The sequence below is a fragment of the Pipistrellus kuhlii genome, unplaced genomic scaffold (assembly GCF_014108245.1).
Source record: "Pipistrellus kuhlii isolate mPipKuh1 unplaced genomic scaffold, mPipKuh1.p scaffold_m20_p_5, whole genome shotgun sequence".
Lineage (NCBI taxonomy): Eukaryota > Metazoa > Chordata > Mammalia > Chiroptera > Vespertilionidae > Pipistrellus > Pipistrellus kuhlii.
The window spans coordinates 77,722,616-77,749,387 of record NW_023425551.1 but is presented as its reverse complement, the minus strand read 5'-3'; the positions used below and the strand labels follow the sequence as shown (position 1 = coordinate 77,749,387).

General features: G+C 38.9%; 1 protein-coding gene, 1 long non-coding RNA gene and 1 pseudogene across 5 annotated transcripts in view; 1 reads left to right on the top strand and 2 right to left on the bottom strand.

Moving 5' to 3' along the window:
• BTBD9 (BTB domain containing 9) overlaps nt 1-26,772 on the bottom strand; it is a 397,317-nt gene that overhangs the window by 281,088 nt on the left and 89,457 nt on the right. The gene's annotated exons all lie outside the window — the stretch shown is intronic.
• Nucleotides 7,185-7,999, top strand: LOC118705433 (annotated as a pseudogene).
• On the bottom strand, nt 21,689-22,692 carry LOC118705553. Its single transcript, XR_004983714.2, has 2 exons — nt 22,106-22,692; nt 21,689-22,071 (listed from the first exon to the last, which is right to left on the bottom strand). It is a non-coding gene; the product is annotated as an uncharacterized LOC118705553 (long non-coding RNA).

Genomic DNA, 26,772 nt, shown 5'->3' with positions numbered 1-26,772 from the left:
CCCCCCCAAAATGTATACAACTTTGAATAAAGGCAGTGTTTATTAAAACACATTTCATTTTCAAAATGTAATAGAGTCTACAGACATTGTGTGTACACATTTTTTGGGACTCTATGTACATATATTTATCAAGTGCCTAAACCAGCTTTTAATTTGCTAGTACACAGCATTCTAAAAGAACCTGCTTTTGCACTGCAGAGCTTATCATGCAAATCTTATTTGGGGTATTGCCTCCAGGGCACCAGCACTACCAAATAACAAGCAGTCCAGCCACGTTCCTTTAAAACATACAACATGCCATGTGCTTTCATGATGCCACGACTTTTCATATATACTATTCCCTCTGCCCCAAGTAACCTTCCCACCTAAAAAAATTCTACTCATCCTTAAAGATCTAAATAAATATTATCTTCCTTGTAAAACATTCTCTGAATTCCTGAGAAATAATTATTTCCTCCTCTGTGTTCTTCTGCCATAGAATTTTCTAAATATCTTTAGTGTCTTTGAATCCTATTTAAATTAGGATGATTAATTACATATTCATGTGCACAATTCTAAGTACAAAGAGAAGCCATTCACTTTTTTCATAGATTTAGAAATGCTTCACATAGGAGAATAAAGAATAAAGATTTGCCTGGATAGTTGACAGGAATGGCATAAGGTACAGTCCTGGGGAAGACTTAACCAAATAGAGGAAATGTAAATTAAATGGTCTGGGACTCTCCTCAAAGCTCAGAGGGTGGATTATGAGCTTGATCCTCTACGTTTTACAAGAGGAAAGGGATGGTATGATTCCCATCAACCATTTAATCTTGGCATGTCTGTGGAACATGCACACGCCAAACACCATATGGTGACTATCCATTAGGTGCCATCAATTCAGATGACCCATGTAAAATTCACTCTTCCAGTAAAGTGTGCGCTCTTTAAGAATAGGAATGTGGGCTCAATCAACACTGTCTCTCCAGTGCCACACAGGTGGGAGCTTACTTAATGAACCAAAATGAATTCTTCTTTAATAACTTTACATAACATGCTCTGCAAAATCTTTACCAGTTTCTATAACACAATAACATGTTGCTAGAAGGTAAACTACTTTGCCTGACTCTTTTATAGAAAAACTAAAACAAATAATCCTTTTAGAGGCAGTCATTAATAGTTTAATAAATTTCAAGAAATATTAAAACCCTTAAGAAGTTTTTAACTCTCTGAAGGGGTGGATTTAAAAAATGAACCCATTTGACAGGTCTCAGAGGGTATGGGGGGGGGGGGGGGGAATAGGGGATGAGAAAAGATTAACCAAAGAGCTTATATGCATAGCCCATGGACAGACAATAGTGTGGTGAAAGGCTGGGGTGGGGCAGGAGCTGGCTGAAGAAAGGGGAATGGGGGATATCTATAATTTAAAAAAAAATTTTTTAATAAATCCATGGCCCTAGCCAAGTAGTTCATTTGGTTAAAGCATTGTCCCAATACGCCATGGCTGTGGGTTCAATCCCAGATCAGGGCATATGAAAGAATCAATCAATGAATGCTTGAATATGTGAAACAACAAATCAATGTTTCTCTAAAAATCTATAAATATTTTTTAAAAATGAACCTATAGCATAAATAGCCATTCTTTATATAAATGTTTAACCAACTACTATGCTGAAAAAAATTTGTGCTTGAACCTTAAGTATTTCCATTTAGCCTAATGCTGAAGTTTAACATTGTGATACAGGTAATGTAAAAGTAATAAGATTTAAAAATATGTATAATCCAAGAGCACCAAAATTAACAATAATATAACAAGGATCCAGTGAAAAACCTATGTTAACAAGTGCAGTGGTTTTTGATGGGATTGAGCCATAACTTCCAAGTATAAATTCCAAGGAATTCATGGTGTCCCATCCTTAATCCAATGCCTACCAGTAACTATGGACCCTGTTAAGAGCCCCGAGAACCCTGGGGTTTATCTGGCTAATAGAATTTTTCTTATAGGGTTGATTTAATAAAAACATGTTTTAAGAAGTGCTACCATCTTAGATCCAAAGTTCCATAAGGTTTTCCAAAAGCCCCGATGTAAATGGAAATGAAGAAATGCTCCATGGAATGGTTAAAATTGAACTAGGAGTGCTGTTAATAAAAATGAACCCAATGAATGATTCTGCTTTGGAGAAAGAGATTCATATGAAGACATACACATATACATATCCACTTACAGCCACTCTCTCAGTCTGCTACTGGTTGTAAAACTGTCAAGAGAGGCAAGGCAGAAACACCAATGGCATCATCTAGACCAGTGGTCGGCAAACTGCAGCTCACGAGCCACATGTGGCTCTTTGGCCCCTTGAGTGTGGTGGTAGCTGTTTTGTGGGCTAGGGGGTTGTCTGCAGCTCACCAGCACCAGTACAGTGCTCTCTCAGATGATATTTTTATTTCTGAAGCCTTATTAACATATCCCAGGCTCCAAAATGCAGTATATGATCCTTGACTGCAGAAACAAATTGCCAGCTGCCTCATAAAGGACAACCTCATTTAGCAGAAGGCAAATGCTAGCATAGAACAAAAGTAAATAAAGATGGCTACATATGCTCTAGCTTTCAAACTGGAAGGTGACAGTGATGAGAGGAGCAGAAGAGAGAAAGGATTAAACATAAAAGAGACCAGCTGCCAACTATCTGACTATTTTAGCAGTCTAATAATACAATATGGCAACAATGCCAATTAAAGTAGCTGGTGCGAAGCTATAGATCCAGAGATCTTAAGGCTACAGAAACCATGAGAGTCCAGCCAATCCATCCCCCACTGTCATATAAGGAAGGCTACTCTAAACTTCAATGAAGAGTGCTTTGTAAACTGCAGTGCTCTATAGAAACACATGGTACTGCTGCTATTCCTAATATGAGCCTATTCTTATTTTAGTCGTACATTTATCAGAAGTCCCAATTCCTTCTGCATTTTTTTCATTTCTGATAAACAGAGTTATAGTTGTTAGTATTACCGATGTTATTTTTATTATTTTATCTTTTATTTCTTTGAGAATCTTCAAACAGTTTATGCTGCCCAAACTGAACATCTTAGTGATGTAAAGCATGAATGGAATATGCCGTTTATTCTAAGAATTAAACCCGTATAGGACTCACTTCATTTCCACCCACAGAATGTCAGTTGGATCGATCAAAATTCTCAGATGTCCTGGGAACCCCATATCTTCATAGACCCAACCACTCATTAAAGGTTAGGGATGGAAGGGAAGGGAAAAAGGAATGGCTAGCCTTTCTTGTCAAAGAAGGAGGGCTCGGTCATGTGCTTTCAGTAAGTGGAATAAAAGAACAAGTTCTAAAGGGTCACAGGGAGAGAGCATGAAGAGAAGCTTAAATGTCTGACTTCAGCACCCACCTTAAAAGGACTACTTCCTCCAACTGAACTAAAATAGACCACCACTAGCTATTACAAAACCACCTAAGAAGAAAGGATCTCTACATGTGACCTCTGATTACCTTTCAACGCTGCAGCCCTCCTAAACAAACTGGCACCAGAGTAAATGCAGCCAAGAAGAACCTAACGTTTACATTTTATGATTTCATTTCAATTTTTCATATAATTTTAGTAGACTTACTTTGTGGGTATAATTTAATTCTAAAGTATTTGGGAATTACATTTAGTCCAGTTGTGCCTGAAAAAAGGAAAGAAAAAGTAATTTTCCAGTTTTACAGATGCTTCCAGAATTCTGTCTGAAGATGGATTAATCTACAGTTACTCAGCTGCAGAATATTACTTCTATTCCACAGACTTTGTATATGAACTATTAAATCCATTAGATCGATAGCAGTTCCTCCCACCTACTCTTAAAGAGCTGATTTAATAAGAACACCATTTTCTTAGTCAGGGCTTTCTTTATTAAGGGAACACAGTCCTATGTGAATACAGTCAACATTTCCTCTTACATTATGACAACTTCATATAAACAGAGCCTGCGGCAGGGCAATGAGGCAAAATGTTGGGTGGTAAATAAGAGAATTTGTTTAAAAGACACCATAATGGGGCTTAAAACTGAACTTAACTTGCAAAGGTTAAGATAAAAAAAAAAACCAACATTAACCATTTGCTCAAAAAATATTGAAATGATAGGCACTAGTGGCATCAAAACATAGAAAAGGAAGTGTTATTTTCTTAAGTATAAAACTATTCACTATTAAATATTTCAATATCCCTACTCCCCTTCTGCAGCTGAAAGACAATAGTGGAAAGAAATTTACCCTTTTGTTCTCTCTGGACCTGCATATTAATAGAGATGACTATGACATTATACCCATTGTTCTTGGTTTAGACAATATGAGCAATCAATGGAGGCCCCAAGATACAGGCAGCAGCTACTAAGCTCTCTCTTTCTCCTCTGAGCTTTTATACACAAAAAAGCATACAAGAAATCATAAAGTGCTACTTAACGCCCCAAAAATTAAAAATGGAGAAAGAGGGTGGGATCAATGTGTATTGTCTCACAAACATAGTTTCAAAGATAATTGGTAATGTTCTCTTTTTCCAAAGAAGTGAGGATTAAATATAGTCCCTCAGTACAGAGACTGATTATCTTGAAGATGTGTAAATTATACATTACAGTTACATAACAGACTAAATCACAGTCATCAACAAAAGAACATTTGGCACGATTCTTGAATTTTTATGATTCTAGTTCATAAACAGAGCCTCAAAAAGGAGGCGGAAAATCTTACCTTTAAATCATCACTTTAAGCAGCCTCACACCTCATGACAGGTACCAAGAGTCCAAGGTGAATGGAGGATAAAGGCAATCATCTTCATTGGAGTGCAGAATGGGAGGGGGCTTTTTATTTTCAAGGTTTTCTTAAAATAACAGCCACTCCATTAGTTTTTAAAAACTGGAAAAAGGTCAACTACTCAAATACATGTAGAACTGTGTGTTAAACAGCAACAACCTAATGTGACTTTCTGTCCCTAGGTTAAATTCAGTTGCTGAAGTCTAGTGAAAGAACACAAAAGACTTTAAAAAATTTGGGCACCACAAACCAAAGACTGGCCAAGAATTCTCATGCTTTTGATGCAGCTAAAAGGGCTACATGGCCCCACAGTGTCATGCCAGTGCCACCACTATAGGCAATTCAGAACAAGTCAGGAGCACTCGGCTAGCAACATGCTGAGAATGTCCAAACATTCTGCCTCAGTTCCTATGACAACACAGAAGCAGGAAGTCTCCTCAGGCTTCAGATGCACCCAATTAACATTCATCTTGGACAAGCTCATCCTTTAATCTCCCATACCAAAACAGCTACCATTATTCTATAATACCAGTTAAGAAGTCATCGTGAGCTGAGTAAAGAACACTAATGGGGAGAGAAAAAGAGATCTTAACCCGAGAAAAATGGAAGAAACCTATGAGAAATGCAAAGATCAAATCAACCCAGAAAGGACATTCTTTCCTTCATTCCATTGGGTTGTATCTCTTCTGCCACCAATTCAGCACAATTTTCTCTCTGCACTTTGAATAAAATGCAAAAATTTCTCTTTTTGAAAAGAGACTGGCCTTTTAAGGATTTTTAGAATTCAAAGGCAATACTCAGAGGATTTCCAAGGGTCCAGAGCTCCAAAGAATCCATCAATCTTGATATATTTGGAATGACCGGCAATCTAAGGATGCCCTTAACCACTCCACTCAGTCTCAACCATATTTTAAGATGACTATGAAGCAGTCAATGTTGACTTAGATCCACAACAACCAATATTATTTGTGGGTCCCTGGAACACTGCCAATATTTCTTACATATAAGAGATTCTCAGGGCAGAAAACAGTAAAACATATCATAAAGTGATTATCTTAAACTTAATAGCCTTGGATAACAAAAACAGTCTCTGGCTTATTTTCTGAAACTACTAATATGTTTCCAAGTAATTAAATACCAAAGTAATGCTATAACAAAAAATTAAAACTTCTTAGGTGTACTGGGACACAAATCTGTGTGTGTACCTTCTTAGACACAACCACCTCCATGCATGTGCGTTCTCTTTTTCTCTCTCAGTTGGTGCCTTACACCTTTGGACTTGGATGAAATACCCCATGCAGGGCATGGGATCTATTGTAGCTTCCTGAGTAGCTACAGAGGGCCTGGGTGAGGCAGGTTGGGAGTACAGAGGAGTTTGTTCCCAGGGATAAACCTCCATCAACTGTGAACAGGAGAGGAGACGGGAGGAAACTAGGCAGACAAATTCCCCCTTTCTTCCTCTTTTCCAAGGACAACTCCAAGCGTACTTTCTCCTTAAAACCCTTTCGAAGAAATCCTGTTGGCAAGTGAACATGCTTGCTGAGTGACCTGCTATGGCTCTTTCCAGCTTGTTATGAAGCAAGAGCTAGTACAATTCATCAAATCAATTTCTTTGCATCTTTCCTTGCTTCTCTTCCTACTGCCTTCATCCTTACAGACCTGGACCTCTATCTCTCAAAGAAAGCATTAACATTTTAATCCTTACCTCCGGCTCTGTTTGTCAGAGAACCCAGGCTTAGACATTAGGATTAAAGGAATTAATTCCAGAACTAAGAAGAAACCATTAAAATATGTACTTTTTTTTTTTTCAAATACAATAAATCTTAGGGAGAAGTAGAAAAATATTAAGTACCTAAAACTTAAAAGGCCAGGGCAGATACAATATCAAATGTCACCAACTGAGAAAGCAGTTGGGTAGCAAGGAGTCAAATACAGAATTTCTTCAATGTGCCCCACACTACCAACTTCAGAGGATAAACAAGATCAGGCATTTTCATTAGAGAACAATTCTGTGTAAAAGATGCTACCCGTTGCCTATACATTTTTTTCTTTCCTGCTAGCAAAGTCCTGATAACATTAGTTTTGTCCACTCCTCTCCAATGTGAAGAGGTAATCCTGATCAGAAAGCACATGGTTCCATTATCTTAACCAGTAATTGATTTGGGCTCGTTAATATCAATTAGTTCTAGTCATTGGCATCTGAAGATCTGTTAAGGAGCCTCTGGGAAAGGTTTCTTAGCTCTTTTGAGGAACAGAAGAGACATTACTGAATAGGGCTGTGATGCCTTGATGTAACCGCCATCTTAAGACCATGAAAGGATAGAGCCTGAGGACAAAGTTGACAAAGAAATGATGGCAAGGATTTCAGAACCCCAATCCTTCACTAACCCAGGAGGGTTGCCACCTGCAAGGGTCAGACATGTCTGGGGCCAACTGAGATGCCTCCCAGGTGCTTTAATCTTGCATGGATTTATAGTGGGGCTCGAAGAGGATGGTGGGTGAGAAGAAAACTGAGAAGCTGGATACTGAGAAGAAACCTGAAGCCAAGAAGGCTGGTGCTGGCAGCAAGGTTAAGGCACCTAACAAGGGGAAGTCCCACTGCAGCCGAAACCCCGTCCTCTTCCGAGGAATTGGCAGATATTCCTGGTTGGCTATGTATTCGAGAAAGGCCATGTACAAGAGGAAGTATTCAGCAGCTAAATCCAGGATTGAAAAGAAAAAGGAGAAAGTTCTTGCTACTGTCACAAAACCAGGTGGTCGAGACAAGAATGGTGGTACCCCAGTGGTTAAAGTCCGCAAAATGCATAGATATTATCCTACTGAAGATGTGCCTCGAAAGCTGTGGAGCCATGGCAAGAAACCCTTCAGTCAGCATCTGGGGAAACTGCGGGCCAGCATCCCTCCTGGGACCATTCTGATCATCCTCACTGGGTGCCACAGAGGCAAGAGGGTGGTTTTCCTAAAGCAGCTGAGTGCTACTTGTGCCTGGCCCTCTGTCTCTCAATCGAGTTCCTCTGTGTAGAACACACCAGAAACTTGTCATTGTCACTTCCACCAGAATTGATATCAGTGGTGTGAAAATCCCCAAACATCTCACTGATGCTTACTTCAAGAAGAAGCTGCGCAAGCCCAGACACCAGGAGGGTGAGATCTTCAACACAATTTTTCTTTTTGAAAAAGACACAAAACATGTGCTATATCAATTAAAGAAAAAGTGATGAAGCATAGATAGAGAGAGTAAAGAAATCATTACTGTGGGATATTAGAGGCAGCTTTCTAAAGAAAATGAAACTAATAAATATGCCTTTAGTACAGCATAAAGGTCTGCTGTCTAAATTCAACTAGTGTAATTTGACTTCCAAAAAGCTCTCTCCTGCAGATGTGAATAGTTCTGTCTGTCCAGCATCCTCTTACAAGTGGGAAGTACTGCTGCTTTCACTCTCTGAGCTCAGGGATGAGTGCCAGATCCAAAGTGGACTATTCAGAACAATTCCTGGGATTCTTTAAATATTAAGATTTTTAAAAAAAGTGTCATAGCATTTGGGTTACAGGTGTGTGGATTTGTCAGAAGTCAGTGAATGAAAACAAAATTTATGCATTTTCTTGGATGTCAATTTTACATTACAAGAAAAATGTAAACAAACTGAACTCTGAGTTAATAATATGCATGCTGAAGTACTTAAGGGTGTGTGTACTAATGTCTGCAATTTACTTTGAAATGGATTTTTAAAAGATGCACTGATAATGAGGAGGATTGATAGACATATGGGTATGTGATAAAGCAAGTATCGTAGCATCCATACATGGTGAAACTTTTTATTTGTATAATTTTCAAAATAATTTTTTTTTGGAGAAAAAAAAATTTTGTTTACATTTTTCTTGTAAAATTGACATCCAAGAAAAAATTTTTTGGAGAAAAACAAGGTGAATGCCCAGCTTGGTGTAGCTCAGAGGTTGAGCGTCGACCCAGGAACCAAGAGGTCACCGGTTCGATTCCCAGTCAGGGCATATGCCCAGGTTGGTCTTGATCCCCAGTGGGGGGCATGCAGAAGGCAGCTAATCAATGATTCTTTCTCATCATCAATGTTTCTATCTCTCTCTCCCTCTCCTTTCTTCTCTGAAATCAATAAAAATGTATTAAAAAGAAAAACAAGGTGAAGTCCCACTCTGCTGGCAATGCTGTGAGCTACACAGCTCAGGAGTTATCTGTGGACTTGTTTCCCAGGGTGTGGAGGAAACTGTTTCAGAAAACAAACAATGTAGAAAGAGCCAAGAAATATGGAGTGGAGGGGGTTTTGAAATATCTGAGTTGTCCCTGACTTCAGCAGTGCCCCTTGAGGCCACTGCTAAAGTCAGGGACAACTCAGATATCTCAAACTGTCCTCCTCTAATGGCCTGATAGCCCACAACTGGCATCCCCTGCAGGCATCTTGTGGCAGCCATCTTGTGTCCACATGGGGGCAGCCATCTTTGACCGCATGGGGGTGGCCATCTTGTGTGTTGGAGTGATGGTCAATTTGTATATTACTCTTTTATTAGATAAGATTACTTTTAGAATAACCAAGAAAAAGAAGTCATTTCTTTAAAAACTCAATACCATTAAATATTTTAACATAATATATCTTATGGCCTGGCCAGCATGGCTTAGTGACTGAACATCAAACTATGAACCAGAAGGTCATGGTTCCATTCTCAGTCAGGGCACATGCCAAAGTTATGGGTTTGATCCCCAGTGAGGGGTGTGCAGGAGGCAGCCAATCAATGATTATCTCTCATCATTTATGTTTCTAGCTCTCTCTCCCTCTCCCTTCCTCTCTAAAATCAATTTAAAAAAAAAAAAAAAAATATATATATATATATATATATATATATATATATATATATAAAATTCCAATATAATAAAAGCCTAAATGCTAAGTATCTTGTAGTTTGTTCAACCAATGAAAGTGTAATATGCTAATGATATACTAAGGCTCTTCAACTGCTTGCTATGATGTGCACTGATCACCAGGGGGCAGACGCTCCAACCTGAAGGTTAGCTTGCTTCTGGGGTCCCTACAAACAGAACTGAGTGAGATGGGCTGGATATGCCCTGGAGCCTCCTGCAGTCCCTCCCCAGCTGGTCACCTTCCTGTGTCCCTCCCCAGCCTCAATCATGCACCGGTGGGGTGCCTCAGCCTGGCCTGTGCCCTCTTGCTATCTGGGATCCCTTGGGGGATGTCAGAGAGCCAGTTTTGGCCAGATTCAACAAGGCAGGCCGAGGAACCGCACTGGTATACAAATTCATGTACTGGGCCTCTAGTGTATGTGTGTGTGTGTGTGTGTGTGTGTGTGTGTATATATATATATATATATATATATATATATATATATATATATATATATAAAAGCTATGACTTGCCTCCTGAGCACCACTCCCACTATAAATGTTCTAAATGTTCATAAATGTTTGAACTCTTCCATATATTCCCCAAGGCCTGGGAAGTAATAGCCCAACAGTTAAGATCATGATCCATGAACTGTTTCAGTTCAGATCCCCACTATGCCCTTATTTTTGGCAGCAAAACAAAATGTATGGTTTGGAGCAGATTAGTTCATCTTTCTTGCCTTAATCTGTCCATTAAGTGGAGAAATAGTATTTACAAGTTTGGGAAATAAATGAGATAATACATGTAAAACACTTAGAATAATCATGATCACCTTTACGAACAGCTTATCTGATGATGTTTCCAAATTTAATAATAGAATTTAACTCATTGAGTATTATTAACTTACTAGAGGCCCAGCATGCGAAACTGCTCAAGACCCAGACCCGCTGTGCTGGTGGGAACACAGACCCATCTGCATGAGCCACGGGCTCTACTGGGCCCTGCTAGCCCCGCGCAAGCCCTGGCAGTCCCACACAAACCCTCCAAGTCCCGTGCGAGCAGAGTCCCAGCCCGCAAGAGGTGCTCCATGCACCTCCTAGCGAACGGCTGATTGGCCATTCTGAGTTAGGGCATGATGACCTTTTATAATATAGATTACTTTTCACTTCCTATTTATAAATACCTAGACTACCTTTGTCCTTTCATTCACACTTTTGTTTCCAAATACCTGCTGAAAGTCCAGGACTGTCCCACGCAGAAGATGCCACTGCCTTAAGCAGTGTTTCCCTAACTTTTGACATATGTGTACCCCTTCTATAATTTTCGTAATGCTGAGTACCCCTCATACTCATGAGAACATAGAATTAGGCGCAGCTAAGCATGGTGCAGTGGATATCCCCACCAAACTCTTCCTGTACGCCTGGGGGTAGGGGTACGACACTTTGGGAAACCCTGCCTTAGAGTATGGGCCCCCTCTCTGAAGCTAAACCCATGGATTCTACCTTATACTTCACAACTAGTTTCTTGCCAGTTTGTTTCACCTCCTTCTCCAAATCCTCCTCTGTGTCTAAAAATGTACACATCTATCATAATTTTGAAAAAGAAATTCATTTGAACCTACTAGAACCTTCTTCTTCACCCAAACTTCTCAAATAAAACTCCTCAAATTTGGTTTATTATAGGCGACTGGAACTTCACTTACCAACATTACTCATGGACTCCTTAATGCCAGGTCCAATAATTAGTTTAGACTTCATTTTGTTTCTTCTGTGGTCTCTAATACTCACTATGTATTTCTTTAATATAAGTGGTTAACACCATCTTAGTTTTCTCTCATTTCTCTGGCTGCTTTGTCACACTGCTTTCAACCAGATGCTCCTAAAATAATAGGCCTAACTCTTTTTATTCTCTCTTAAAGATCTTGATTCTTCCATAGTTCAAATATTAGCTCTAAGGAGATAACTGCCATACTTCTAACTCCAGCCCTGACTTCTCTCCTGAATTCCAGTCCAACTGCCTGTCAGGCATTTCCCATTGGCCTTTCAATCTTATAAGCATGTCTGAAAAATGTGATAATCCCATCCACAGACTGCTCCCTATTCTAATTTTCCCTCTGTACTTAAAGATACCAAATGATGAGGGGAAACTATTAAGTCTATCAATTTCTGCTAATTCTGAAAATACAATATAATGTATCAGGCTAATCTTCCATTTTAACACAAGAACAAGCATATATCTTTTGTTTTCATTTCTCTATATGAACAAAGAAAACATTAGGTATAAGATAAAATGGCAGACCTCCAAAATTTTTCTCCTCCCTTCGGCAAACTTTAGCTGGCACATGGCTACTCAACTGAGACTATATTTCCCAGCCTCCCTTGCCAGTAGGTGTGGCCAGTTGCTAAGTTCTAATCAACAGATTTTGAGTGAAGGTGATGAATAGCACTTCCAAGCCTTGATCTTTATACATTAGGTATACACTTCTCTGTTACCATGGAATCCACCAGAGGAATCATGGAAGTCATGTCTAAAGGATGACAGAATCACCTTGCCAACCTAAGTCCCATGAGGTTGTGAGGGAGAGCCTACCTATCAGCCCTAGACTCTTAAGTGGGAGAAAAATACCTTCTATTTTTCTCAAAGGCATTGGGCTTTAATAATACAAACATGGATAAAATTAAACATCAAAACTTGCATATTAGAACCTACAACCACTCTGCAAGTTCATAGTACTCAGTCACCAATTTAGAAGAAAAAGTCACCCAGAATGAATCTATTCCTACATACTTGATGTCTAGGAATTCATTAGTTTCTTAAGATAAAAAAGCAACTGGTTGAGTCCATAATATTAAGCCCAAGAGATGAGAAAATTACAAATTACTTTGGGGAAATTAAGGGGTTTCTGAGGAGAACATGCATTGTCAACACTAGCAATAAAAAGAAAATGAGAGTGGAATGAGTGGAAGAAATAAAAGTATTGATTGTGATTTTAATTCTGAAATCAAGGTACATTAAAGGAGTGACAGGTGCTATCTACATAACATTCTTTTTAACATTTCTTATATATAAGCAGGAGTAATTTGGTATCTAAAATTATCTTCATCAGTTTTTTTCATCCAAGTCTATAGTCTTTTAACAAATTTTAATCACTTGTAGCACATTTAACTAATATCAACAATTAATGTCAACAACTAATGTTGATATATTAGCTCAACCAAATATTAACATCAGTCTTATTTAATTATCTACTAGAGGCCCATTGCACAGATTTGTGCAATAGGTTTTCCTTCCCCTGGCTGCCGGCACCTGTTTTTCTCCAGCACCTGGGACTCAGGCCTTTGCTTTGGCCAAAGCCTTCAGTCTTCGCTCCAACCAGAGCACCGCTCCTGTAGCTCCCTCCGCCCCCACCCCCCATCCCCCACTCCCTCATAGCAGGTGTCTCACCCCGCCCAGCCACTCTGCACCTGCATGCGTGCTGCCCAGAGATCTGGAGTGGTTGGGTTAATTTGCACTCACTCCTGATTGGCTGGTGGGCATTGCAAAGTGATGGTCAATTTGCATATTTCTCTTTTATTAGTGTAGATTTATTTTCAACCTTATTTAAATGTATTTATTCATCTAAACCAGTGGTTTTCAACCTTTCTTTTTTTAAATATACTTTATTGATTTTTTAAAGAGAGGAAAGGAGAGAAAGAGTTAGAAACACCGATGAGAGAGAATCATTGATCAGCTGCCTCTTGCACACCTCCTACTGAGGATGTGCCCGCAACCAAGGTACATGCCCTTGACCGGAATCGAACCTGGGACCTTTCAGTACACAGGCTGACGCTCTATCCAGTCAACCTTTCTAATGCCGTGACCCTTTAATACAGTTCCTCATGTTGTGGTGACCCCCAACCATAAAATTATTTTCGTTGCTACTTCATAACTGTAATTTTGCTACTGTTATGAATCGTAATGTAAATATCTGTTTTCTGATGGTCTACCCTGCTAGTGGTTCTCAACCTGTGGGTCGACTGCTGTAGAGCCTAAGACCATCAGGTCAACCTAGGAGTCACCACAACATGAGGAACTGTATTAAAGGGTCGGGGCATTAGAAAGGTTGAGAACCATTGCTCTAAACAAATGAACTCAGGGTTAACACTAATTTCCAAGATGGGTAGAAGTTAAGTAAAGAATCAGACTCTGGCGCCTGAATTCCTTTAGACAGATGGCTGGTCTTAAAGTATTTATAACCAGATGACCACTATTCTATTCAAAAATGATATTGTGTCACTGCCAACTTTAGATTATGTATGCTAACTGAAGGCAGAAGCACAGATAATCAAAAACAATCTGCAAATCAATTTTATTTATTTATTTTTAATATATTTTATTGATTTTTTACAGAGAGGAGGAGAGAGGGATAGAGAGCTAGAAACGTCGATGAGAGAGAAACATCGACCAGCTGCCTCTTGCACACCCCCTACCGGGGATGTGCCTGCAACCAAGGTACATGCCCTTGACCGGAATCGAACCCGGGACCTTTCAGTCCGCAGACCGACGCTCTACCACTGAGCCAAACCGGCCTCGGCTGCAAATCAATTTTAGTTGGCTTTGAAATATCCATTAGTTTTTTCAAAGAGATTTATTTTATTTTTTCTCAGGATAATACAAAAAATGACTTGCGTTCCCTAGTTCCAGCCAAATAGTGGGAGCATAATTGACAGTTGAACCAATTCAACATGGGTATAAAAATTCACCACAGAAAAAAATGGAAAACAGACTAATTATAAGAGATAAATGAGACTTGATGACAGGTATTTAAAAAATAAAATATTTTAAAACATGATCCTGTATTAAGCTAAATATAGAATTAGACTGGCAGAGATGCAAGCAGATAAAAGTTCTGTGCTACATTTGAATTCACAAGCCCAGGGAAATAAATATTTCTAGAAGCCCCTTGGTGGCTGGACAATCATTCTTAAATGATGATGACAGGGATGCTAATGTTGTGTGTTTTCCCCTTACAGTTAAGGTTCCTTATTAATGAGCAGGACACATGATCATGAGAATGCTACATGTACTTCAAATGTGAAAATGGGGCTGCAATCGTTTAGGAATTAATGGTACAGTAGAGGCAGTCACGAAAACAGGAGGCACATAGAAAAGTAGAACTTTCTTTCCTCCCATGTCAGTGTGTAAAACAACTTTCAGTCCCATCTTCTGATTTTTGTTTAGGGCCTAAGAAATTTTTGGCATTTAATAAGTACTAAGTGATAAGAACATAGTGGAGTTATAATAAATTACTATGTTCCACAGTGGGGCTCATTTTATGGATTAGCCTAGTAATCCATGAGCCATATTGTTGATAAATTGGTTTATATTACAATAAAATTTATTGTATTACAACAGATTCACTGACTTATAGCATGTTATACACTTGCAAATCCCAAACCTATAAAGCATTTATTTTTTATTTAAGATTCATAAAATCATGTCCATTTTAAGATGCCTCCTGGTGCTTTTATGATATAAAAGCAGATATAAACTTCTAACAAAAAGAAAAGCCAGGCTCTGTTCAGATTTACTTTCTGTTCTTTTTTTAAGCACTAAACAAAAGTAGTATGTCTTATACCTGAGGTCAACCCAAAGGGCCAACTTTACAAAGATTTATAAAGTAAAAAGTCTATCTCAAGAAAATACTTCTTTCTCTGGACACCAAAGGCTGGGCTGACTAGCAGGACAGCTTTAGCAGTACCTCACCGGAAGTCAGTGTTAAAACACATAAAGGCTTAAGTATAAATTTTTTAAAAATTCACTATTCTGAATTTAACTCCAAAGCAAAGCAGAGCTGTGATGTATGTCCTGCTGTGTTCTATGAGGCCAAATGCTACAGTGCCATATTCTGCACACAGCATCACCTCACATGGTCTATACTGAGCAGGGTCCTTTTCTTTCACATACATGCACAGCTTGATCTAGAGGATAGAAAGTCAAGAAAACACAACAGCTGTCGTATTGTTGATCAAAGGTGAAATGATAAATAGAAACTTAATAGCAATGTTTCTGGTAGTCTCAGGTGAAAGACCCCTAAAGTGAAATGCATATTATTCATATTAATTCTGATTTTTCAGTTTTAGGCCTCCCACATACCTCTTCCCTATAAAAAGCATGAAAAATCACAAAATGTATGACAGAATAATATAATGTTTGAACAGATATTGTTACTAAAAATAGATAGCAAGTTTCATGGTTTGTTTTGTTTTTTTTCTTTTCACGCTTATACAATACCTTGCATATAGTAGGTGTTCAAATGTTTGAGGAAGATAGGAGGAAAGACATTAAGGAAGAAAAAATTTAAACAGGAGGAAGTTTTATAAGTGGAACATGGACATAAAAGTAACTATAACATCTTCATTCTGGGATTGACCTGCACCTTGTAATCTTTATTCTGAATTAGTCAAAGCCCTTCTTTCTTCCGCCATTTCTTCTATAATAGTTATATATGAGTAACTCCTTAGAATTTAGACTCCTGAGGTTCTTAGGATCTTACTAAAACGATAAACATATAAATTTACCTACAAGTTTAATTCATAAATATACTAGTATATGGAGAGGTATATAGAAAGGTAGAGCAGAGATTGTTATTAAAAGACTACAATTAAGATTCTCAGGTTGGACACATACCCTCTCATCTACTTCTCAACCCTTCACTTTAGTTGAATTCATCTACTCCCATAGCTTCAACTCAACTATATGTCAGTAACTCCCAATTTGTATTTCTAATCAAGACTCATTTTCTATGCACCAGTTCTTTACAGCCAACGCTCTCTGGAAATCTCCATTTGGATGACTCACAAGCATCTCAAACCTAAAAGCCTCAATACTAAATACTTGGTCTTAGTGCACCCATATGCCTTTCCCCAGCCTGGTAACCCCCAACTGCCCTCCCCTGGAGGCCTGATTCCCCCGCTTAACTGCCCTCCTCTGCTGGCCTGGTCACCCCCCAAATGCCTTCCCCTGCAGGCCTGGTACCCCACCTCCAACTGTCCTCTCCTGCTAGCCCGGTCATCCCCTAACTACCCTATTCTGCAGCCCTGGTCCCCACTTAATTGCCCTCCATTGTGGCCTGGTCATCCCCCAACTGCCCTCCCCTGCAGGCCTGGTCCCTCCCTCCCCAACTACCTTCTCCTGCAGACCTGGTCTCCCCCCAACTGCCCCTCTCCTGCTGGCCTGGTCACCCTCAACTGCCTTCCCCTGCAGACCTGAGTCCCCTTCCCACTACCCTCCCTTTCAGGCCTGGTCTCTCCCAACTACCCTCTTCTGCTGGCCTGATCACCCACAACTGCCCTCCCTTGCTGGCCATCTTGCTGGACATATTTGACCACAAGGGAAGGCCATATTGTATGTTGGAGTGACAGTCAATTTGCACATTGACTCTTTATTATATAGAATTGTTTATTATCTGTCTCCTCCCATTGACTATAAACTCCTTGTTGGTAGGGACTTTGTCTGTTTTATTAGTACGGTAACGTAAAATGAAACACTCTATGCTTTCAGTAAATTTTTGTTACATGACAACAAGACACCCATGTAAAACAAACATGGTGTCAAAACAAGCCAAAGGAAAATCATTTAGGCAAAAAATGAAAAAGGATCGCAAGTCAAGTTTATAGAAAGATTCCTTTATTAACTTTTGATCGAGAATATGTTTGTATATTTTCAGAAAATAACTCTGAGACCATGTGGATTCCTGCAACAGAGAGAAATTGACAGGAATGCTCCAGCCATGAAGACAGAAGAGAAACATTCCAGAGATGGAAGATGCTGACGATGCCTTGCCATACTAGTCAGCAACTGTGTGTCACCGCGGGTTGCCCAGGACCAAACTACAATATAATATCGGGTCTAGTAATAATTAATGTCGTTTTTAAACATTCATTTAAAATCTTGCTTGGCATTGACTTGTATTGACATAACCTTCAAACACATGGTATCTACAGAACGTGTGAGGTGCAATTAACAAGTTTTGCTTGAAAAAGTTTGTGTTTGGTTTGGTTTTTGTTGCAAAACTAGGGCTAAGAAGATGGCTGATGAAGAGCATATTCGGCACTGCATGCTTTACGAGTTCCAATTAGGAAGAAAAGCAAGTGAGGCTGCAAAAAACATCTGTAGTGCTCTTGGTCAAGATGCAGTTAGCGCCAGAAAATGCCAGCGTTGGTTTGAGAAATTTCGCGAGGGAAATTTTTCATTAGATGACAAGAGTGGTCGAGGCCGTGTGTCCAATTTTGATCAAGAAGCTCTTCAAGCTCTTTTGGTGCAAACTCCTCAAATTACCCAACAAGAGCTTGCGACAACTTTAAATTGTTCACAGAAAACAATTTCCAATCAATTGCGTGCACTTGGCAAAGTCCAAAAGTTTGGAAAATGGGTTCCTCATGAGTTGACCGACAACAACCGTAATCAAAGAGTCACAATTTGCAGTTCGCTCCTCTCTCGTCAAAACTGTTTGCCGTTTTTAGAGCAAATTGTTACCGGAGATGAACAATGGGTGCTGTATGTTAATTTGAAAAGGCGGCCTCAATGGTTGGACAAAAATGAGGCTCCGCAGCCCATGCCAAAACCTGACTTGCATGCGAAAAAAGTGATGTTGTGTGTTTGGTGGAATTTTAAAGGAATTCTTCATTATGAACTTTTACCATCTACCCAAACCATTACAAGTGCAGTGTATAGTGCCCAATTGGAAAGGTTAGCCCAAGCTTTAAGAGAAAAAGAACCCGCGCTGATTAATCGGAAGGGCGTAATTCTTCACCATGATAACGCACGACCGCATACTGCAAGAATCACTGCTGAAAAACTGCGCCAGTTGGAATGGGAAGTTCTCCCTCAACCTGCATATTCTCCTGATATTGCCCCTTCTGATTACCATTTGTTTCGTTCTTTGCAAAACTTTCTTCTTGGAAAAAAAATTAATAATGAAGAATGCCTCAAAAATGCATTGACCGAATTGTTTGCATCAAAATCACAAGAATTTTACAACAGAGGGATTAAAATGCTTCCTGAGCGTTGGGCACAAGTAGTAGAAAACAACGGCAACTACAATATATTGTTGATTAAATTTTGTTGTATTGTTTAAATAAATTTGATTTAAAAAGGTATTAGAAAATGGCATTAATTATTACTAGACCTAATAGAAGGGTTGGACCTGCATTACCACCATTTGTCCACTATCCAGAACTGGGATATCATTGCTGACATGTACACATAAGGAACTGTTTGACATAGAAATTGAGACTCAAAAGAACTGTTGGCCCAGAAAGAAACTCACTATAGACTGATTCATTTGCCTCTCAGCATAACCATTATTGCTTGTCTCATTTTCAGTTCTTAAAAGTGTATTTCTAGTATCACATGAGCTCAGTCATCTAGGGGAAATGATGAATAACATAGACTGATGAACAAGAACAGCATCGATCAGACTGTTGGACCTTAGAGGGAAGGTAGGGGATAAGGGAGAGAGATCAACCAAAGGACTTGTGTGCATGCATATGAGCCTAACCAGTGGTCATGGACAAGAGGGGGTGGGGAGGGATGCGTGGAGAGGGATTTGGGATGGAAATAGGGGGGATGATGACAAATATGTGATATCTTAATCAATAAAGTATTTAAAAATAAATAAAAAGATTTAAAAAATTGTTACATGAATGAAGTTTCTAGGAAGTTTTTTAAAAAAATCACTCATAGCCAAAACCGGTTTGGCTCAATGGATAGAGCGTCGGCTTGGGGACTGAAGGGACCCGGGTTCGATTCCGGTCAAGGGTATGTACCTTGGTTGCGGGCATATCCCCGGTAGGGGGTGTGCAAGAGGCAGCTGATCGATGACTCTCTCTCATTGATGTTTCTAACTCTCTATCTCTCTCCCTTCCTCTCTGTACAAAATCAATATTTAAAACAAATATTTACATCAAAAAAGAAAATAGGCTGGGGCCAGGTCATCCTTAAAAAATGACAGCTTTTAAAAAATAATAATAATAATAAATAAATAAATAAATAAATCACTCATAGCACAAATTTTAGTGTGAATTATATAAATCATTATTTTACTATTATTTTTGATACTTAGTTACCTCTGGTTTGTTATTATGCTTCTTTGTAACATCTATAAGTACACTTCTCTAGAAACATATAAAAAACATTATATGTTTTATTTTCAGTAAGAAGTAATAGAATTATTTCATTTCACTCATTTTCACCCCACCAAAATGGTATAGGTTTAGTAAGTTGAAACAATTCACTTTCCTTTCATTTACACATTTATCTGTGAAGGCAGCATGAAGTATGCCACAGGAATCGCCTCTCTTCTAGGCCTATTATGTATGCTTTGTAATTTACTGAAAATTGAAATCATCAGTAATCATTTCTTCCTGTTCTCTTGTCAGGTTACTGTCTTTTCTTTAGAGCTTTCTTTTCAGGTTTTGCCAACACATGTGTAAAAGTCATTTTGCCTCTTCTTTTAAAATGAAAATATGCCTACAAAGTTCAAAATTTTTAAATAGTATATTCCTAGATGGCACATACAAAAAAAAAAAAAAAAAGAGCAATTTCAAAGCAAAATTTTTTTTTTGCCCAATTCAGCACTTGCCATTCCCTAGAGATATGTAAATGAGTAAAAAAGAGCAGTTCATACATTTAAAAAAAAAAAAAAAAAGCACAATATACTAAGATGTAATTCAAATACTGGTAAGGGTCACTGTCAACATGGTTAGTCCAGGAGCACAATCTACCTTTAAATTATGTAAGCTGATGAAAGGGATAAAAGTTTGACATATATTTCTCTAAAGAGAGCAGGGTAAAAAATGGGCAATAAATCCATGAGAAAGTGGATATGGCCAGGCCAGCGTTATAGGAAAGGAACCAGGAAAAATCTATAACTGCAGAAACGGACAAGAGAACCTATGGTTAAAAGGGACCTCTAAAGTCTATGTATTAAAGATCTTTTGGATAATTTTCTTTGGATTGTGGTGTTTTTCCAAAAATTGAGCCTCTGGGTTTACAAAAATAAAAAGAATTCTCTTTTTAAGTTCATAATATTTTTTAAAAGCAATCCATAATGTAACTCCTTTAAATGCCTCCGTGCCCAGTTCCATAAATGTGCCTGACACTCTATAGTTTTTCATAAAACTTCCCTGGACATTTCAATGAGCTCCCAAAGTTGGTAAGATAAAACACAATGCTAAGAGAGTAGTCACAAATTCTAGCTATTTACCTGTAAGACTTTCTTTATGAAGCTCTATCACCCCAAGTAGCTAGTGTGGTTAAATGGATAATGATGTAAAACACCCAGACTGTGCTGGCACAGAGGAAGCACTCGATAAATATTAGCTATTCTTTGTGCACATGGCATTGCCCCAAGTCTTGGAAATGCTGTGTCTCCAAACTGACACTCCTGTTAACCTGCTTTGGAGGACAGTATCTTTGCCCCCAAACGAAGGCTGGCTCAGCATTTTTCAGCACTTTTGCATCCTATTTGAAGATCAGAAAAAAAAAAAGCACGATTCCAGCAGGTCCTAACTTAAGCATTGTCAATGAGAAAAGCAATCCAAAATGACAGCTGTCAGGAGGGGAAAAAAGGTTAATGTTAATAACTAGGTTTCGCAAAAGTAACTTTTCCCAGATAGCTAATACTAGACGTAACTGTGTAGCTAAGCCTCCAGAAAGTAGGGAACTACCGCCCTACTTCTTTCTTTTATAATTAAACTTCTTAAAAATGTTGACTATAAATGCTGTCCAGATCTTTTCTTTTCTGAACTATTCCAATTAGGCTTTCATCCACCTCATCTAAAACTACTTTATGAGGGCATTCAGGATCCAGTCATCAATCACCAGTACTCATCTACCATGATCTCTCCGCAGCACAACACAACTGGCCACTCCATTCCACCTCACTAGCAGCTCCTCTGGGTCTTGTATGCTGGATCCGTCTCCTGTCCTCAATCTCTTTTTCTTTTTTTTTAATTTATCGATTTTAGAAAAGGGGGGAGATAAACAGAAACATTGATTTGTTAGTCCACTTCTTGATGCATTCATTGACTGATTCTTGTGTGTGCCCTGACCAGGGCTGGAACCCACAACCTTGGTGTATTAGGATGATGCTCTACCTGACGAGGGCTGTCATCAACCTCTTAACACTGGTGATCTCATTCAGTCTCATAGATTTAAGAAGCATCTATGCTGATAACGCCTACATTTATATGTGTAGCCAGACTTCTCCCTTGGTCTTTAGATAATATGTTCAACTGCATCTTCAACAATTCCAGTTGGACATCTAAAATGCATCTCAAACCTAAAACATTCAAACTGAGCTACCCTAAAACCTACTCTACTGTCCTTATCTCAGAGAGTTACAGTGCCATCCTTATACTTGTGCAGGCAAAAAACAACTAAACAAAACAAACAAACAAACAAAACAAAAACCTGTGGTGTCATCATTGATTCCTTTTTTAGCCCCTATCAAATCTATTGGCCAATGCCACTAGCTCTACAATCAAATATAACAGACTCTAAAGCATTTCCCCCTATCTTCGCTGCTTCTAAGCCACTACCATCTTCTGTCTAAATTATTCTTGCTATCCTTGTCCCCCTCCCACCCACCAACCAGCAATTAGTTGGTACAGATGCCACAATTCCTCTGCTCACCACCCATTTCACTCAACCAAGCCACACAATATGGCCCCATTTCCTCTCTGACACTGTCAGTCTTATAGTCCTTTTCTTTCCTCTCCAGAGACCCCCACCCCTTACCATGTGTAGAACACACCAGGCATGTTCCCACATCAGAGTCAGCTGCTATTCCTTCAGCCTGGAACACTCTTTGACCAAACTGGCTTGTTCCTTAATCTTCTGTAGGCCATTACTCAGATGTCACCTTTATGATGAGGTCCTGCTGATTTGAAATTGCAAACATCACCCCATAAATATCCTAGTCCCTCTTTCCTGCTTTACTTATCTCTTGTTTATTGTCTGTCTTCCCATCCTATATAATAAAAGATTATTATGCAAATGAACTGAACAGTGAAACAACTGGTCACTATGATGCACAATGACTACCAGGGGGCAGATGTTCAACACAGAAGCTGACCCCTGGTGGTCAGTGCATACCCTGAGGGGGAGTGCTGCTCAGCCAGAAGCTGGTCTCATGGTTGGCAAGTGCAGCGGTGGTGGTAGGAGCCTCTCCCTATGGAGAATGGCCCTAAGCCTTCAACTGGACATCCCCTGAGGACTTCCAGACAAGAGAGGGCACAGGCCAAGCTGAATGACCTCCCTCCCCTCCGAGTGCATGAATTTATGCACCAGGCCTCTAGTCCTATATAATAAAAGCTTAATATGCTAAGTGTCTGGTTGTCCAGTAGGCCGCTCAACCAATCAAAGCGAAATATGCTAATGATATGCTAAGGCCACTCAACCGCTAGCTATGATGTGCACTGACCACCAGAGGGCAATTGGTTGACCAGTCACTGTGACATGCACTGACCACCAGGGGGTAGACGCTTAATGCAAGGGCTGCCCCCTGGTGGTCAGTGTGCTCCCACAGAGGAAGCATCACTCAGCCAGAAGCCGGGCTCACAGTGAACATAGCAACAGTGGCGGGAGCCTATCCTTCCTCCATGGCAGTGCTAAAGATGTCCGATTAATGGCTTAGGAGTGGGCCTAAGATGTCAGTCAGACATCCCCTGAGGGCTCCTAGACTGGGAGAGGGCGCAGGCTGGCTGAGGGACCCCCTCCCCCTGAGTGCATGAATTTCATGCTCCAGGCCTCTAATTAGAATATAATCTTTACTTTGTTGAATCTTAAATGACTGCAGTACTCAGGTTGTTCAGAGTTTTCATAGAGAAGTAATGTTCAGACATCAAGTATATCATGTTTAAAGACACACAATAATAAACTAGTATCATATGCATTTAGAACCAATAAGCAGTTTGGTTTGGTTGACTTAAAGTTTAAGCAGAAATTAAGACTACAAAAGTAAGCAGAGGTCTAACACTAAGCATTTACTATGTGACAATCATTGTTTTAATTCCTTTATTCTTTTTGAACAATTTAACCATTACAGCCAACCTTCTCCTACAAAGAAGGCACTATTGTTATCCCCATTTTACAGGGGTGCAAACTGAGGACAGAAAGGGTAAATGAGTTGGCCAAAGTCACTCAGTTAATAAATGAAAGTCAAATATAATGAAGTCAGGCAAACTTAACTGTTATCCTACACTGTCTTGTGCTAAGGATCTTCGGTTTCATGGTTTAGACAAGAAGGAACCACTAAAAGGTTTTATGCAAGGGGATAACATTTCAGGAAGATAACCCTAATAGCAGTGTGGAAAATGTATTAGCGAAGGACAAAGAGAACACAGCCAGATCTAGGCTGGAGATGTTGAAGGCAGGATTTAGAGTAGGGAGTATGAAGGAGGAAGTTAAGATTTCTAGAAACATCCAAAATGTATAAATTATTAGAAGTTTTGATAGTACTGTGCTGAAGACAGGAATTCCTGCTCTTCCATTTACCATACTCTCCATATACATTTACATTTTTTTAAATAAAAGATATCAAGCACTGAATGTAAATCAAAGTATCACTCTATCATCAGTTAATTTATCATCATCCAAATATCACAAAGCAGGAATCCATTAGTTTGGCTTAAGATGAAAATACAATCAAGGGCCTATATCTTTCCTTAAATCTAATTCTGTATCTTGGGATTTTCCCATTTTCAGACAAACCAGTAAATAAAGAAACCTGAAGTAGTCTGTGTTCAGCACACTTTCAACTCATGTACTGAGAAAACAAGAGATAATGAGATGACCATAAGATGAATGCTTAGGTTACATGAAGTGTTCTGGTTCAACTTACTACACTGACTATATGGAAAGAGGAGGTATAAAAGCAGTCCAGAAGGAAAAATGATGGCAGAATACCTCATGGAAGCAGAAATCCCTCAAGAGGGAGAATTGGAGGACAAGGGCAGCCCAATCACAAAGATAAGGAAATGAAAGACAGAAAGACTATGGCTGTGTGATTATTTACTGTATATTCTCCAACCTTGCTCACTAGTAAATACAGCCAAAATCCTAGACTCTGATCACTAGATTAGAAAAAGCCACCAGACACAAAGTGCGATGAAGAAGGGGCAAAAATCCAACAGGATCATCATACCATGGTCTGTCAATCAAAAGTTAAATTAATTCCAAGATAGTGAAGAGGGGACTGAAATTTTAACTCAATATTGAATTGTTTTGAAGGAAGCAGGTACTTCTGCAATTTCACCTGAAATCAGGCTGACATTTTGAATGTTAGAGAAGAAAAAGCTGGGTAGACCTCAGACCTCAGTGCCTAATATTAGTTGGGGTGGGACATATAGCCTCTTTAGAAGATCAAGAGCAAAACGTTAAAAGTATTCCAGACAATGGAAGATATTATCTGGCATAAGAACCAAGAGACAATAATCCTTCCATGCTTAAAAAAACAGATAATGGCAAGACTTTCTATTAGCTATCTAGCTGAATGATAGACCTTAAAATATCTAAAACTAAATTACACTTGGGAAAAGGAATTCTAGTCCAATAGATTTCTAGACTGTTCTAAATACTGGGCACATGGAAATGATTCAACAACACATATCACTTACTCATTTAAATCTTCTTAGGTTCAATTTTTCTGGTAAAGAGGCTTACCTCTCTCACCAATCAGACCTAATGATCCTTCTGGAAAAGCTCATTAGTCTTATCAAGAAGCATCTCTTTTGATAACAGAAAGATAATTACTTTTAACACAGCCTGTCTTTAAAAATATATAATGCCAAACAAAATGAGAATTTACTAACATACAGATCATAGAAAACAGGAATGTAAAAAACTTTCAATTATGACAAAATCACCACATATCTGATGTTATTGCTTTTAGAATCCAATTGGGCAGAAATTATAAAATAACAACACCAACAACAGGCAAGTCTGCTTTGAAAGAATTATATTCATACATAAATTTTAAAAAGATTTAATTGCATCTACTCAATTTGATAACTTAATAATATAGAAAATAAGCCATATGCAACTTTCAAATTTTATTTTAGGTTGAAAGTCACATTTTTGTATGTTTCATTCTGATGCATCTATAATATACATCTGTAACTATCTCATATATCACAAAAGAAATTTTTGCTTTTCATAAGCCCAACTGTCTCGTAAGGAATTTGAATTGAGCGCTCTCCCAACTGGACTGTAAAATCCTTAAGGATTATATCTCTAGCTCGAAGGAGGCAAAGTGCAGAGAACAAGTGCCCAATAAGTATTTGTTGAATGAATGAATAAAAATTGAATAAATCTTGTTGCCAATGTGTGGTTTAGAAGAGTTTTCTTAATCTGGATAGTGAAATCCTGGCAGGAACATGATGTGTATTATAAAATTTAATTTTTGGATGGGACCTGGAGATTAGCAGAAGTTCTCTGCCTAGCAGAGGAAGAAAAGCTTGAAAGCTCCAAGGCGAAATCCTAGAGGGAAAGAGAATCAACAAGATTGGACACTAAGAGATGAAAGTGTACAAGGAACCTGTTTTTGCCTCTTGCCTCTTACTCCTCCACCCCCATACTCTCCTTGTCCAGATAATTCCTTTTAATCTTCACCCATCCACATCCCCAGTAAGGTCAAACCTCTCCATTAAATGTTCTCAAGTACCATGTACCTCTTTTTCACAACACTTATCACAGTTAGAATTTTACATCAATCTGTGTGTCTGCTTGATTACCTGGCTCCCCTACTGATCTATATGCTCTATGAAAATGGGGACCTGTCTTCTTTTTGCTCATTATTAACTACCCAGTGCCAAGATCAATGCTGGACTTATTAAATATATTTGATGGAAAAATAAAAAATATCTCACACAGTTTAAAAGATTTTTAACATTTGTTCCATTACTAATGGAATGAATATTAAAGTTTTCTTCCCTTCTCCGAGTGAAAGCCTGAAAAAGTCTACCTCTGTCACTAATGCTTCTGTTGGAGAGGACTCTTCTGATGGAACGATAAGCTGTGTTGAGTTCCACATCTGGGACAACATGATGCAGCACAAATTTAGCATAAAGGATAAAGAA